At 36.3% G+C, this 15,264-nt stretch overlaps 1 protein-coding gene across 1 annotated transcript in view; it reads left to right on the top strand.

Annotated features, from left to right (window-relative positions):
* Positions 1-15,264, top strand: part of LOC108138772 (filament-like plant protein 1) — a 78,974-nt gene that overhangs the window by 1,277 nt on the left and 62,433 nt on the right. The window lies entirely within an intron of this gene.

Genomic DNA, 15,264 nt, shown 5'->3' with positions numbered 1-15,264 from the left:
TCCGAGAGGCTAGGACAAAGTGAAGCCATTTCTCACTGGCCAGGAAAAAGTCCGTGATCCATTGCAGAAATGAGCCACTTTTTTCTTGAGGTTTCCGCCTCGCGGCGCTTCGTCGATATGTGCAGCTCGAGCAAATTTGGTAATACATTTTTTATGACCCACCACGTGTGGGCATCGAGAGTGGGTCCTTTGGACGGGTGGTGTCGGTGTGGGTGGTTGGAAATTCCCAACCGCTGTCGCGTGATGGAACTGGAGAACTTTCGCTCGTGACAGGTTTGTTTTTCTCTTGATAAATTACCTTGCCACTTGTCGCTCAACAAGAAATTATTTTCCTCTATCTTAAAGTTTTTCACTTCTCCCACCCTCTCATACATTTTCCTATGAAATTTTGATTTGCACACCAAATGCGGCCAAATGTCTTGAAGTCAAGTTCAGATTCTAAAATCGAGATGGTTGGGGCGCTGGTTTTCCTTAAGATACAACTATTATTGTGTTCTCAGGGATGAGGAAGGACTAAGCATTGTGTAGTTTGCCTTTTGTCCTTGAGTGGCCTTTCAAAATCAGTAAATACGTTTCTCATGTTGCGATACTAAGTCTAAGGATGTGACTATCAGATATCCTAAAACGGCATACAAAAATATGTCTAAGAAAACAATTATTTTAAATGAAGTTGTTCGGAAAGCTAAATAAAGTTATAAGCTTATAAAAAGTATTATCTAAATTATAAAAAGTAAATTTTTTAGTTTCTTTATGTTATTCAAATATATTTTTCGGTTGTTTGGAGAACATGGTGCTTATATATCGCAGAAACATTTTTAAACCGGATATTTCGCTTTATAAAGATTTTTTCTTAAGTGTTTACAACCGTTTTCAGTTTAGAAACTAATTTGACTTTCACCTTAACGACAAAACCCTACTCAAATGTCTACAGGGTATGACAAATATATATATGTACAGTACTATATTTGTATTCTTCAATGACTCTGACTTTTTTGTTGTTTTCGCCTTTTTTCGCGACATGCTCATAATCATCACAGTTTTTCCCGCCCACTTTTCATCCATTTGGTCGTCTTGCCATGGCCCCTATATCATTATGTGCAGCCTGTAGTATTATTATATTCCTTTCATACAATTGTCGACAGGGGGCGTCCTCTTATATACAATTTTTTCGTGTCAACAGCAGCAGGCGCAACCGCAGGAGCTGCCTGCAAGTGCAAGGATAACAGGGCAAAACTAACAATAAGTTGGAGCCATTTTTCTTGTATACTCATAGTACCCCCCACTTATGCGGAAAAGATCTAGAAAAACAGCATGAAAATTCGTTTATGGGAAGCTTAGAAATTCAAGGGTGATTACTTTGGGAGTGGCCCAAATGTTACTTGTACCTCTGATTTAGCATTTTTGTTATATAATTTTAAGATCAATAAAATTTGACATTTTTTTAAAATAGTTTTTAAATACTCGCAATGGGATTTTATATAACTGCTCCATTAAAGAACATTAAAGAACATTAAAGAACAAAACATAGAAACTTTGTAACTCTATCTGCAATAACTTTTTTCATTGCAAATAGCATCCACTATGGGAGTCATTTATTGCTTATTGAACACATTCAGTCTGTAGCATATGTTTCAATATGGAGAGCTTATTCACCCTATTCCCCACTAGCCGATCCACTTTACGTTTGCCATTTATGATTTATGCTGGCAGCGGTGGTATTTTTGTATTGCGATGCATTCCACCGAAAGGGCTTCTAGCCTCCATCTCGCTCCACAATTTCCCCATACATTTATGACTGCTTTGGGTGCATGGAAATTTATTGATTACGCTTTTCCTTTTCGGTCACATATTGAAATGCATCTGCGTGAATTTGCTTTGCTATTTATGCACATTAAACAAACAGGAAAACACCAGGTCGATATAATCTATGCTAATTCGCAAAATCATCGGTTTCGGTATTTGTTTTTTGTACAGGATAATTGGGAAAATTTTAATTAATAAAGATGACAGTTTGAAGAGTGCTCTCGTTAATTATTTCAAACCGCTAAATAAATGGTTTAATAGTCTGTAATTAGTTTTTGGTGAAAAACTTAATAACTAACTCACTGATAGGGTAAACATGTTAAAATAAAGGAATAAATGTATTGCACAGAAGGTGTTTTTATTTAAAAATATTGAAATTGTACATATTTTACTCTCATTTGTATTCCTATGTTTATTTTTAATCTTAACTAAACATTTCTTTAGAAGGATTTTATTTAATGGAAAAGGGATAAAAAAATAATTGAATAAGTAGAAATTAGTATTCAATTTTTTACCAATTTTATTAACGAGTCAAAAATATATGTTTAAAAAGTTCACTCTTTACGCTAACTGGATAAAATAGCTAAGCTGAAGAAAACCAACATTTTAATTAACTTTCTTTCACTACATATGACGTTTAATACATTTTGAATAGAAAATGAGTAAATTAACTGCACTGAAATGTGTCTTATCCTTCGCATGGAAGCTTTCCGGCTTCATTATCCTTGCATATTTGTGGGCGTCACATGCATCGTGGCTTATTCCCTCTTTCCCCCCACTTTTTACCACCATTCGGAATTTCAGTGCAAACACGTGGGTCGCTTGGTGGCCCAGAAAACGCGGCAAAATGTTGTAAGATTCCTAAGCTAATTTCATTAAATATTCATGGCCACGACACGACAATGCACACAAACTGTACACCAGAAATACATATAGACAGGGACATAGAGATAGATTTAGCTACTGACGTCGTTGCAGTGCCTTCTCCTTCGGATGCTTCTGCATTACACTGCCTTCCCTGCCCATGTTCACTAGAAAAAAAAACAAAAATAAAAAGTTTTAAACATTTTTAGCTACTATAAATTTTGTTTTTTTTTATTTTAATCTTATACAGGCACCATTTCAAGAAATTAAGAAAATATTTTTTTTCAAAATTAATTAAAACGAAAATTTAAAATGTTTGACGAGTTACTTTTTTATGCCTGTTCCTATAAAAAATATATAGCGAATAAAAAGCATAACTTTAGTTTCCTTTCGCCTTTTATTGCCATAATCAATCTTTACGGAGAAGTATACTTGAAAAAGTATGTTACAAATACTACGTTTCAGATTTCTTGCAATAAACTGGTTACCATACTGAGAAATTGTATTAATACCATTGACAACCCAGTTAATATAGTGCGTAACATGTGTTTATATACCGATGCCACCACAGCTGGCAGTTCCCGAACTGGTGATACCAAATTGGAAAGCCCGGGGAACATTTTTATATATAAGCCTTGCGGTCAACGGAGCCCCAGAATCGCCATAACAAATGTCGCTAGACGAAATACCAGCACATATTTGGTCAAAGCTAAAATTCTTTTTATAATTGCAAAATTACAAGAAAATGTTTTAAATATTTAAACCAACGTTTTAATTCAGCATAATTACATACTATGTTAATTTAATCAAAAATAGTGTTTTATTTTAAGTTACCCTTGTTTTTTAAGTGTAACTGTTGTCAAATTGTCAAAAGGGCTTATATTTAAACGTGCTTGGCGAAGTTTTTGGGCAAAAACACCGCACATGTGTGGCTTAGTCGATAAAACGAGAGTGACGGGTCCCGTAGAAGGGGACGCATAGATATATCCTTTATCCACCCATTGTTGCCCCGAAATTAATAGTGTTTGCGTTGGCGCTCAGCCGCATCAGCTGCCCCTGACAAATTTTCGTTCAATCATTCGGCCTCGGGGTTCACGGTGATTTGATTTCATTTTGATAGACGAGACGCCAAACAAATAAATATAAAAATAAAGAACTAAGACAGACATTTGATAAATGATTCCTTATGCGATGCCAGCCAATTGTCTAATGCGGTATTCTCCCCTCTAAACATTTTTTTTTCAACAACTAATTTAATTAAGTTGCACAAAAAAGCAAAAACTCGTGGGGTTGCAGTGGCTGAATTGCAGTTGGATGCATAAATAAAGGGGGTGCAGATAAAAACGCTTGGAACAACGTTGGGGCTGAACCCAGAAAGCGAGTCGTGTCCTTTGCAACCCAAGGACCATTAAATGTCCTGACAAATGGTATATTAGCATTGGGCAAATTTAGCCAGAATGAATAGGTTCACAAAGCCAAGGGTTTACTTTGAACTGTGCAGTAAATGTGGCGGATATTTCGGATTAAACATGTCTTTAGAAGGACAAACCAAATTTTAAAGGTAACATTTTGTTGAGATTTTTAGCGAGCTTAATGAGTCAAAAAAGTTAATAGCTCAATTGACTAAAATAAAATCACTAAAAAGTAATAAAATTTATTGAATTTTAAAACGTATATTAAATCTTTTTGTAGAGTAACTTCTGGTCATATAGACTTCTTTTTTAATTTCCATTTGTCCAACACTGTGGACTCCATAAATTTATGGAGTTTTTGCCTCCCTTTATAAAATTTTACAATTTCTTTCCCTTGTTTGTTTTTTGTGCCGAGTTGCGATATTCTGCCAAGTTCTGTGTTTTGTTAGCTTGACTTGTTTCTTGGCAAATTTCTTTGGACAGGTTGAGAAATGGCAAATGGAAAAGATTAGATGAAAGATACTCATGTCTGCCACAAGTTTTGCTATGCAAATTTATTTAAGGATTTAATCAAACAAATTTGTCATTGAAAACGTTTTAAATGGGTAAATAATTTTGGGTCTAATTAAATATTAACACGCACACACAGTTTATGGCATCAATTTGAATTAATTGTAGTTTCAACGGCACTAAAAGCGCAATCAGCATAAACCGTGTGAAAATGCAATCAGAAAATATTCAACAAAATGAAATGAAAACAGACGGCAAGTAAACCATAACAGTTGGATAGAGAACTTACCTGTGGGCTGTTGGCTCGCATGTGATAAAAAAGTTGTTTTTCATTTTTTTGGTTTCTACTTTTAACTGTGCCCGCTGAACATGAAAGGCGCAGATAATAATTGAATTTTTATATAGGGAATATAAAGGAGTGGCGCTGGAAATTGCCGGAAAGGTGTGCGGGTAAAAAAAGATTAGAGAAGCGTGTTCATAAAAGATTCAGGTTTGGGGAAAAGCTGTGTGTTGGGTGGGGAAATGGCTTTAAGGAGCGACTGTTTAAGAATTAATTTAAACTTGCTTGCTTAAAACTATAGATACTTTTAAAATCCTCCTGACTCCTGTATCACGAAACTTATTCACCATTAATTCCCGACAAACCGACTTCCACATCCAACTACATTTGATCTGATGGGCGCCAAATAAAATAAAAAATAGTATGTGCTGAAAGGTGCAAAAACCGTGTAACTTCCCCTGTTTGCACGTCTGGGTGTTGCACCTGACCACATGATGGTATTATAGTACTTGGTGTGGGGATCTGAGTCTGGGGTTGGGTGCTTGGTCCGATTTAGTCCGTTTCTCGCACTTTATGTGTGTGTAATTGAAAATTAAGCGCCTGTCATCGGGCCAAGGCAAAAAGGGTTCAGAAATTGAAGCACTGAAAAAGAAAACACTAGATTTCCGAAACTTAACTTTTAAGTTTTAAGGTCTGTGATTATCTATAACTATATTTCATTCATTTATATAGGTCCTAAAATGAAAGATGGTTACAGCCGAAATAAACATAATAGTTATAAAAACAATAATATTCATTTTTAAAAGTTGAAAATAAATCTGACTAAATATAAAGATGGGTTTTCATGCTCTTAAAGAACTATAAGTATTCTAATGCGGAATATTGGAAATCTCTTTAGTGGATTATCAAAATTTAAAATCATAAAATATTGGAAAATTACAACATTTTTGTCTTTGTGTAGCTGTGCTGCAATGAGCCACTAAACTGCGAGAATGAGATGGTGTTGGAGTGAAAGAGAGGGTGCCAGATACAGAGCGTGTCTTGCGGGCACACATTTGCAGATACGAATATACACGGATAGGTGAATCGCATTTCGATTTGCTGCCGCACTGGAAAATTGCCAGCTAACCATGCCATCCATTGAAATCCCCCGATGTGTCTGTATTCGTACATTCCTGTGGTTCCTGCCATGTGCGGTTAATTTGTTTCAAATCAGCTTTGCCAAGAAGGATGACGTGGAACCTGTGTCCTCGCCATGTGGGTAAATAATTTCACCACTTTCCGTGGAAATGAGTCCGCAGATTGCTAGGATATAAACCAATTAACTTGTGGCATGATCTGTCAACTAGAATAAATAATTGACTAGCAGTTCAGGGTATTTGAAATTAAGTAAATATATCCGTATTTGGGTGTTTAAATTAATACTTTAGTATAAAATAAATATGTTAAAGTTTGTAAATTAATATTGAAAAAATTAAATGCTTTAAATTGTCTCCTTTTAAGAAGCATGTTTTTTAATTTTTTATAAACATTTTTGTAGGTTATCTTTTCAAACCAATTCATGCAAATTGAAAGCTTCCGTTAGTAAAACATCCATAAATCATAATGCTGCGAAGGGAAATCCCTAGCTAAAATTTGCACTTGCTGAAAGCCAATTGTCCTTTTTTTTTTGTATTTACTTGAAAGAGGAAGGCTAAAAGGCGAGAACGAGAAAAAAGGAAAAACAATGTAGGACCGAAGGGAAAACAATAGAAACAGAACTTACTAACCCAATTTAACTCCCGTGTATATACGGCTCCGACAATAGCAACAAGCGTTATAAACAATGAGTGGGGGGAGAAACCACAGAACAACAATAATAGTGGCAGTCACTACAACAACTGAGCACGCGATGCCAACAAAAAATATGAACGAGCAAAGGGCGCAAATAAAAGACGAAAGCGTCTAAAATTACGCAAATACCTGGCCAGGAAAACTAAGGGGCGAATACTATAGTATCGAGGAAAAGCGCCTTCAAGTCACCGCAGTCGCTAACAAAATACAAGCATATAAATGCGGTCGTTGTGTGTCGTTCATTTTCCTTTGCTGAGGTTACGTACATTTTCCCAAAAACTCTCCGTCCGGCTTAAATGTACAGAAAGTTCGGGGGCTTTCGTCCTGAATAAAAGGATTATTTTGATGTGGGTACTAAGCCTTAATTATTTCAGCTTGTGTTTATAATTAGGAAAATGTATAAGCGTGGAAGGAGCTTTAATTTGAGAGCAAAGTCAGTCAAATGTGCAATGCAATATGTATCATATTTTGGTCTTCCTTATTCTTTAGTATACTTCGGAGCATTAGCACAGCATCCATTGTTTTAAATGCCTTGTAAGCGACATGAAAATGAATTTTGCCACCGGGAGTCTAGATTGTCTCTAGCAGACATTTTGTGCGTTTAGCTAGGAGGTCCGGAATAAATATTATGCCTTGCGAATTCTTCTCACCAGTTGCGCCATAAAGCACTCAGAGGTGGCAAGATGGGAGGTGTGGTGGTTTAGGGGGTGCATGACGGGCCCCATGACAAACTAAGGGTTAGGCCACAGGCGTCCGTTTTAATGCTCGTTATAATTATGTGTGCATGTGTGCGTGGCACACAGCACTTTTATGGCCTCTTCCCTGAAAACAACGAGAAAAATCAGCACAAAAACAAGCTCACTTAATGACTTGCACGCCAGGTGCCGTCGTTCTTCCCGCTTGCGTAACATCGCATTTCATACGACCCGTTGGCCGCCACAACAAATGGTTATAAATTGTATATGAGTGTGTGCCGAGGTGTGTGTCAAAGCTCTATACACCTGAGGTGCTGACACTACTCGCTTGCAGTGCATTTAATAGACTGAGCCTGCAAATAAAACAAGTAAATGTGTGTATGATGGAAGAAAAAAATGTAGCACAGTTCGAGGTTACTCAACTCGGAGCTGAGTTCAGAGCGATTTAGATGGTGACATCACTGCAAATGAATGTTTTATTCGATGCCCTTGGAACAGAAATGTACGTAAAAAAACCCAAAGAAAATTCACATTTTTTTTATTTTATTCCGGAGTGTGATATCTATGAATGGAATCAAGGAGACGTAAATTTTCATAGTATTTTTATCGTTCAAATGGTCGAAAGGTTTTCATTAAATCTTTAATGATATAGCATTAATTTTTTATTTCGATTTTGTTAAATTGATGATCGTTCCCAATTTAAATTCAGAACTTTTTACGTCGAGGATTACTGTCGAATTAATGAGTAATGGTCTGCTCAAACTCGCAAGACTCATACAAATGTTGACAAATAAAATACAACTTGTGTATGATGTTTCAAACTTAAAATTTTAAAGTAAAGTGCCAAAATTTGTATGTTAACATAAACATGGATATTTGAATACGCATACTAACTTCATTTAAGTGCCAATAATTTGTTTAATTTAGTCAATGTCCGATTTTTGTTTTTATTTATTTTTTGGTTCCTTTTTGTATTTTTATTACTGAATCGTATTTGACTTGCATAGCCAGCTGAAATCTGATGTTTCCCAGACGTCCTAAAAGATTTTAAGCCAGTCATTAAATATGTAGCATACTTTTGTGAGCGTCTCGGGCGACCTTCGTCCTTGTCCCTCTTTTCTTTTTTCTGTTCCTTCGCTTCATTCGAGCAGCATAATTGAAAAGGAGCAAGGCAGGAAACGAAGGATGGGAGGGGAATGGGAATGGTAAAAGACAAAAAGCAAACCGAAGCAAGGTAGAAAGATGAAAGGTTTACAAAGCGTTTGACTGCTGGCATGAGCTTCCAAAAGTTTGTGTGTGTGTGTGTGTGTGTGTACGCTTGAGCGTGCACCAAGCCTAGCGCACATCCTGCATCCTGCACTCAAACACAGACAGATATCCTGGCGACCTTCAGAAAAAAACTATGCAAAGCAGATTCCAAGGGCTAAAAAAAATGTAACAAAAAAAAAACATTTTGTTTGCTAACTTGAGTGCTTGAAAATGAGAAAATTTGTATTTATGCGCGACAACATATGTGAAATTACTCAACTGACTTTCAGATGTTTCGTATCGTATAACTTTCTGAATTTTAATGCAATTAATGCTGTTCAGAAAACATAGAACTATCTTTAGCTACAAAGTTGTGAGGCTGATCTGGGAATTTAAGTGTAGGTCAAAAGTCAAGTATTTTCCTCTTTATTTTCCCCTAGCTGGTTGCAATTGCATAGCTGCGAAAGTTTTCTCAACCAAAAGTTCAAAGTGAAAACTATGTGAGCTGAATTTGCAATGCGGCAAACTAAGAAAAGAAAAGCGATAAAAACATCAATATTTTTAGTTAGACAAACAATACATCGATGAAACGGCAAAAAAATTAAGAACTATTTTTCGGTATTTTCCCAAACTCTGATGATAAGCAGAAACTTGTTGTTTTTGTAAGTCTTTAAAAAAAACTAATACTACATTACCATTTAAATTTATGTATTTTATATGAAGATGGTTTTCGAATGATTTGATTTGCAATCAGTCTGCAAAAATTCATAAAAAAAACCACGAACTCATGCCGAAGCCATTTCTTTTGCAAGAGAAGAACTATTTTTCATTTGCATAAATTTCAGCAATCTTGCTCTCCACTCTGCCAAATCATATGGAAATTGAAATCAAATTTCCAGAGCACTTGTAGAGATTCCCAGCAACCCCGACAAATGTCCATTTGCAATGAGTTGCTGTCACACTTTCCGTAACTTTTACTCTGAACCCTTTCTGCTTTGTGTCGGTGACAGTTTGAAAGGCTCAAATTTCAGTCGATAGTTGACCCAAATCCCCAACCCTTCACGCCCCTTTCCACGCCCCCCAAAAAAACGTGCTGTCACGAACGGAGACGAAAAGGCACAAATTCGCAAAAAGTCTGGGGGAAAAGTGCGAGAATTTGGAGAGAAAACTAAACGAAAAAGAGAAATTCTATAATTTTCTGGATTCTAAAATCAACTTTTTTTTTCAACTAGCGCAAAATCAATAAATTTGTATATTTCATTAAAGAATATTGAGCTTTTTAAAGGTTTTTCATAAAAAAAACTAGAACTTCTAGCTAATTTTATTGTTGTTTTTTTCTTGTAATACTTACTTATTTTATTATAAGGAAAAACCAACAATAAAATGCAAAACATTGTTTACATGTGCAAATATAATTTTTGTGCAACTCATTGCGAGTTTTTGCCTTTCGTTTGTCATTCTGCAGTGCTGCAGCGGCATGTAACTGTCAAAGTTCGGGGGCAACAGAAACTTGAGTAGCTAGCTATATCTCACATTTGGCCCCTTTCTCACTGCCCATTTCTCTCATATATTTCTCTTTCTGTCTGCTGACAGACAACTGCGGGCTCTTATGTGACACTGTTTACCTTTGCCAACACCCAAAAAAATAACAAAAATGATTTACGATTTGAGTTTTGCGAGCAGGGAAAACATTGTCATTTTATTTTGGCACTAGACAAGGCTAACGAGTACTGGAAAAATAGCAAAACGTAAACCCAAAATGCAATGGAAGCAGCAACGCGGAGCTTAGGCAAAAACGTGACCACGTGGCGTATGGGTAACGAGTTATGAGAAGGCTAATATTGTCAGAACAGGGTAATTTATAGGTGACAGAATATGTAACCAAACTAGAATGAAATATAAACATTTAACAAAGGTAATACTAAAATATATCTTAAAGTAAAAGTAAAAATTTTGACAACAAAAATATTTTGAAATAATTCAAAGCTTAATTTTGCATTCAAGCCCAAGTGTAATACTTAAAACGATAGCGGAGAAAAAATATCGCATAAAACGATTTTCTTTTCCAAGTTTTTATCAGCCATAATATTCATTTATTTCCCTATACTTTTTTAGTATTATAACTTAAGCCCCAGGTGACTCATTTAAGACCCAAAGAGAAGACCATGTGGGTCGCCAAAATCTTGTTTACAGTTCATAGTCAACATTTCCAGCGACAAAACCGCACTCGGGCCACATGTGTGTGCGATGTCCGTAAATGCATAACGACAATTTCAGGCAACCGCAGAGAACTAAAACTGAACATTGACGCAAGCATTTTCAAAGTGGTCTAAATGCACCCTAACCAATGGTAGAATAACTAACGCAACAACAATGATAATAAACCACACCACAAAATGTTCATCAGCTTCATTATTGTCAACGATTCTTTCAAAAAATGTTATTTGCAATTGCAGTGAAATTTGCCCTTTTTTGTCTCATTCTATTTATAATTATGTGAAATTGGAGATTCCAATGCCTGCGGGCATATTGAATATTTTGCAATAAAAAGGGAATATATAATAATGGGAATTTAATGTGATAGTTGATGGTTATAGGACAGCCGCATTTGTTAAAAATTAAAGTGCAACACTTCTGTTCGTCCCATAATATTTTTACAACTTGAAGATATGTTACTCTAGAATTAATTTTTTACCGACATCACAAAGAATAATATCATTATATCTTATTAATACTTAAATTACACCAAATTTCAATAAATCGCCCAACAATCGATAATTTTTGTTTACACATAATAACGAATGATAGCCACAAAGAGCAATTTACATTTCATGGAGCTTCTGACCATTATTAATGGGCTTCTTGTTCGGGTTTCCAACTCACTCGGCTGCAATTCCATTAAAGGGAGCGATTTTCCGTGCTTTCCACAGCGCCACAGCCCCTTATCCATTGACCACAACAAATTGCGCATACGCCATGTTGCACCTGTACAACAGCGGCCGAGGCAACAGTCCGATAATATTTCTCATTTTATTCAGAATGCAAAGAAGTAGCAGAGGGAAAGTTGGCTAGGGGAAACAACATGCTTTCAAATCAATCGCAAATGCAATTTACAAAATTGATCGGGGACGAAAATGAAAGCACGAACTTAGCCAGAAATGTTGATGAAGATGAAAGGGGGGGCTGCGATTCAGAATGGATGTGCCATGGAAAGGCCGTGGGGCATAACAACTCGGGTTGCAGCAAGCGATTTACATTTTAAATTTGCGTTGCTCCAAAAAGTTGCAATGCCAAAGAAGACGAAGAAATACTTTGCATATACGTAGGATACCGAAAGTCTCGCTCGAGATGCACACTTGATAAATGTCGTCGTCATCGGATTGTCCTTCCTTTTGGTCTGCTTGTGCTCCCGAGAGCATAATAAATTATGCCCGAATGCTTGTTACATACCAAGTAAAGGAGTATTTCTTGGAAAACTTCTGTTGCTTATTTTGGGTTGAAAATATTGTAAAGAAAAACATTGGTATTGTGTGTGCTTATGTTGAGTTAACTTGTCTTTTTGAAAGTAGATTGAAAAATATATAGATACAAATCTTAAATATTTAAATTTTTATTAAAATCTTTTTAAAATAAAATTATTAAGAGTGAAATGTTTAACTAAAGGAATTTTTCTTAATTTCTTGATTCTGCTTCGCCTGCAGTTTAATCTAGCTTTAATCCTCTTAGCCAAAAGTTTCAAGGGTTTTCTATATTTTAAGCAGCTTAGCCACATGTGATTCTCCTAAGATGCACATTAATTAGAGCTTTATGTCGTCAAAACTTAATTACAACATTAAATAAATCGTAAAATCTTGGGCAAGCACATAAGACACAATGAAAATTCCTTAACAGCTTTACGATTACGAACTCGTCTGCACAAAACTTAAGACGTTTTCCTCCCTCTTTGCTGTGTTTGCACAAAACAAATTGAAATGGAAAACTGCGGGCTTTCGTTCTTACCTATTTCCTTTGTTTTGACCTTTGTGCTGGCCAAGAGTATTTTCCCCTGGGCCATTTTAATCAAAACCTTGTAGTATACTGTATATTTTGTCGTTCAACTCTGCTGGCTTGCCACTTTAAATCTAGGTAATTTCTTTTCTCTGGGATCTCGGCATGTGCTCAGCCTTAACTGCTGCCACTTAAAACTAGTCAAGATCCACATAAATTTGATTCAAGTCACCGGATACAGTCGGACAGTGTCTAGTGTAAAATATATGTGACTCGGCTGGAACATTAATTGTCTGGTTGACAGCGGAAGGACGAGAATAGGTCTATAAAAATGATTTAATTTTACGCACGCCTGCAGCCGGCGTCTGGAAAAAATTGGGAAAAAAGTGAATAAACAAGAAATTATGGCGTAGTACAAGTCTCAGCTTGTGTCACACATTGCCAGAGATATTAAAAATGTTATTTCGCAGACATTTTGGCGATTTATTGACGCCAGCTGCCGCATCGCATTAAAGTATGCTACAAAAATTGCCTGCAGATGCGCAATTGCCTCTTTTTTATTGCGCAGCAAAGTATGCAAAGTATATTGGACCGGTTTTCCCCATCTAATTGCAAATGTTTGCCACTCTCGACCGTGTCCTTGTTGTTGCAGTATTACGTTGTAGTCCTGCATGAGATAAACCGCTTAGTACTCCTGATGGATACGAGCTAATGGCTTGTAAAAATGTTTTTCGTAGCTCCCGTAGTAAAATAAACAGGGAAACAACAACTTGTATTTCCACTAGGCAAGCTAAGTTGATTGAGCTGTTCGGTTCTAGATTGATGGTAAAAAGTCATTAGGGTAGTTGTCTGAAAGGGGAAAGGGTGTTTGAAATGTATACATGTCTGTAGGGAAGCCCTACATGTCGACTTTGTTTTTCGTTGTGTATAAAATTTAAAGAACGTGTTTGGTTTTCACTATGAAAATGTTTAGAGTGGAAAAGTGCTTGTGGAGGCTATAAATCCGATTTTCTTCTCCAATTAAACAAGATTTTAGTGACATGAAGCTTTACAATTATATTTTTTTGTAATAATATTTAATATTAAATTAAACGTTTAAATCTATAAATATTAAAATATATATTTTAATTTAAGATACTTGACTTTGGTTTCATGAGAATGTCAAGGGCACTAAGAGGCTTAATGTTATGTACTTACTTATTATTTGCCATTTTTTGTCTCCGTTTATTGGGCTCTCTTGATTTCCAATATGCATATCAAATGGAAACCCAAGCCAAGGCAACTCGGAGTATTTTCCTAGCAAGCGATTCAGAAGCAGGGAAATCATTCAATCAATGTTAAACCATTTCAGCATTATTTTTCCATTTTTTTCTTTTGCATTCTTCACTTGCCTTTTCATAACCTCGACAATCGCTATTGATTGAAGGGTGGGGATGGCCAAAAGGGACCCCTAAGTTGGCAAGGCAAATTATTCATGCATAATCCATTCTCAAGCACAAACACAGGCATATCGCACACCCACAATTCTTTGGGTTTTATGCACTCTTCGAAACAAATCTGCCCCCCCTCCACGTTAGACGCTATTAATATCGATAAAAAAATGAAGTTTTATGGTGGAAAGGAGGCGGATGGAGGGGGCGGACGGCTATACATTATTATTCTTCCATGGAAATCGATAAATTTTTATTTGGTTCCGCTCCGCTCTTCCGCTGCCTTGTCATGGCTACAGGACATGCGTTTGCGCTTAACCCACATCCACATGCAGCTGGTGGTGTGGTTGATGTGGATGTGGCTGTGACTTTGGTGGTGCTACTCGCTGGTGGTGGCAGGTTCAATCCACCCCCGATTACCCGGAATCCTCGATTTTCTGTACCGGCTTCCGTTTGTCAGCTGTGCGGGCATTCAGCGAGTCGCCTTTTGTCGCTTAGCTGTGACAGTATTTATTTGTCTTTCAACCGATGCGTGTCCTTTTTTGTTGTGCCCTCTTATACTCCCGAGTGTACTGCAGTAAACACACACATATTGTTGTTACAAATATTTGGTGCATCGAGTCGATTGCTACTCAATTTATCTTGTGCAAATGGAACTGCGATTCCAAGTGTGTTATTGCATTTTAAAATGGAAAAGTGGTTTAAATTGTCAATGACAAGCTTACACTAAAGATATTGGAAAGTTTTAGTTAAGGTAAAAAAAAAATAACTCTGCTTTAAGGACTTAAAAAACTATGTTTTTTCTTTCAGGCCCATAAAAAAGATAACAAATACAAATAACTCACTTTTAGGGTTTTAAGAAATGTGTTTTAAAATAAAAAATTACGCGAAAAAATGTAACAAAGTGTTTGATGCATTTATTTGGTCTGATCTTCAAACTTAAGGAAATATTAAATTTTCGGAGAAAGTTTCATAATAAAATACTTTAGGTTGCCCAAAAAGAAATACTTTTGCCACACGACTTCGTACTTGTATTTAATCGCTATCGCTTGAATTGCTGACCAATAAACCCCATAATTTACCGCTTAATCAGGAATGTTTGCTTCATTATACTGCACACGCATACTCCAAGGACACTCAAATTGCACGGCCAAAAGCACCATTATGCAAATTCCCCCCGCGCTGTTATCGATAACATTTAA

The sequence above is a fragment of the Drosophila elegans genome, unplaced genomic scaffold (genome assembly GCF_018152505.1).
Source record: "Drosophila elegans isolate 14027-0461.03 unplaced genomic scaffold, ASM1815250v1 contig_814, whole genome shotgun sequence".
Taxonomy (NCBI): domain Eukaryota; kingdom Metazoa; phylum Arthropoda; class Insecta; order Diptera; family Drosophilidae; genus Drosophila; species Drosophila elegans.
Note: the sequence above shows the minus strand (reverse complement) of the source record. Positions and strands in the feature narration are given on the sequence as shown.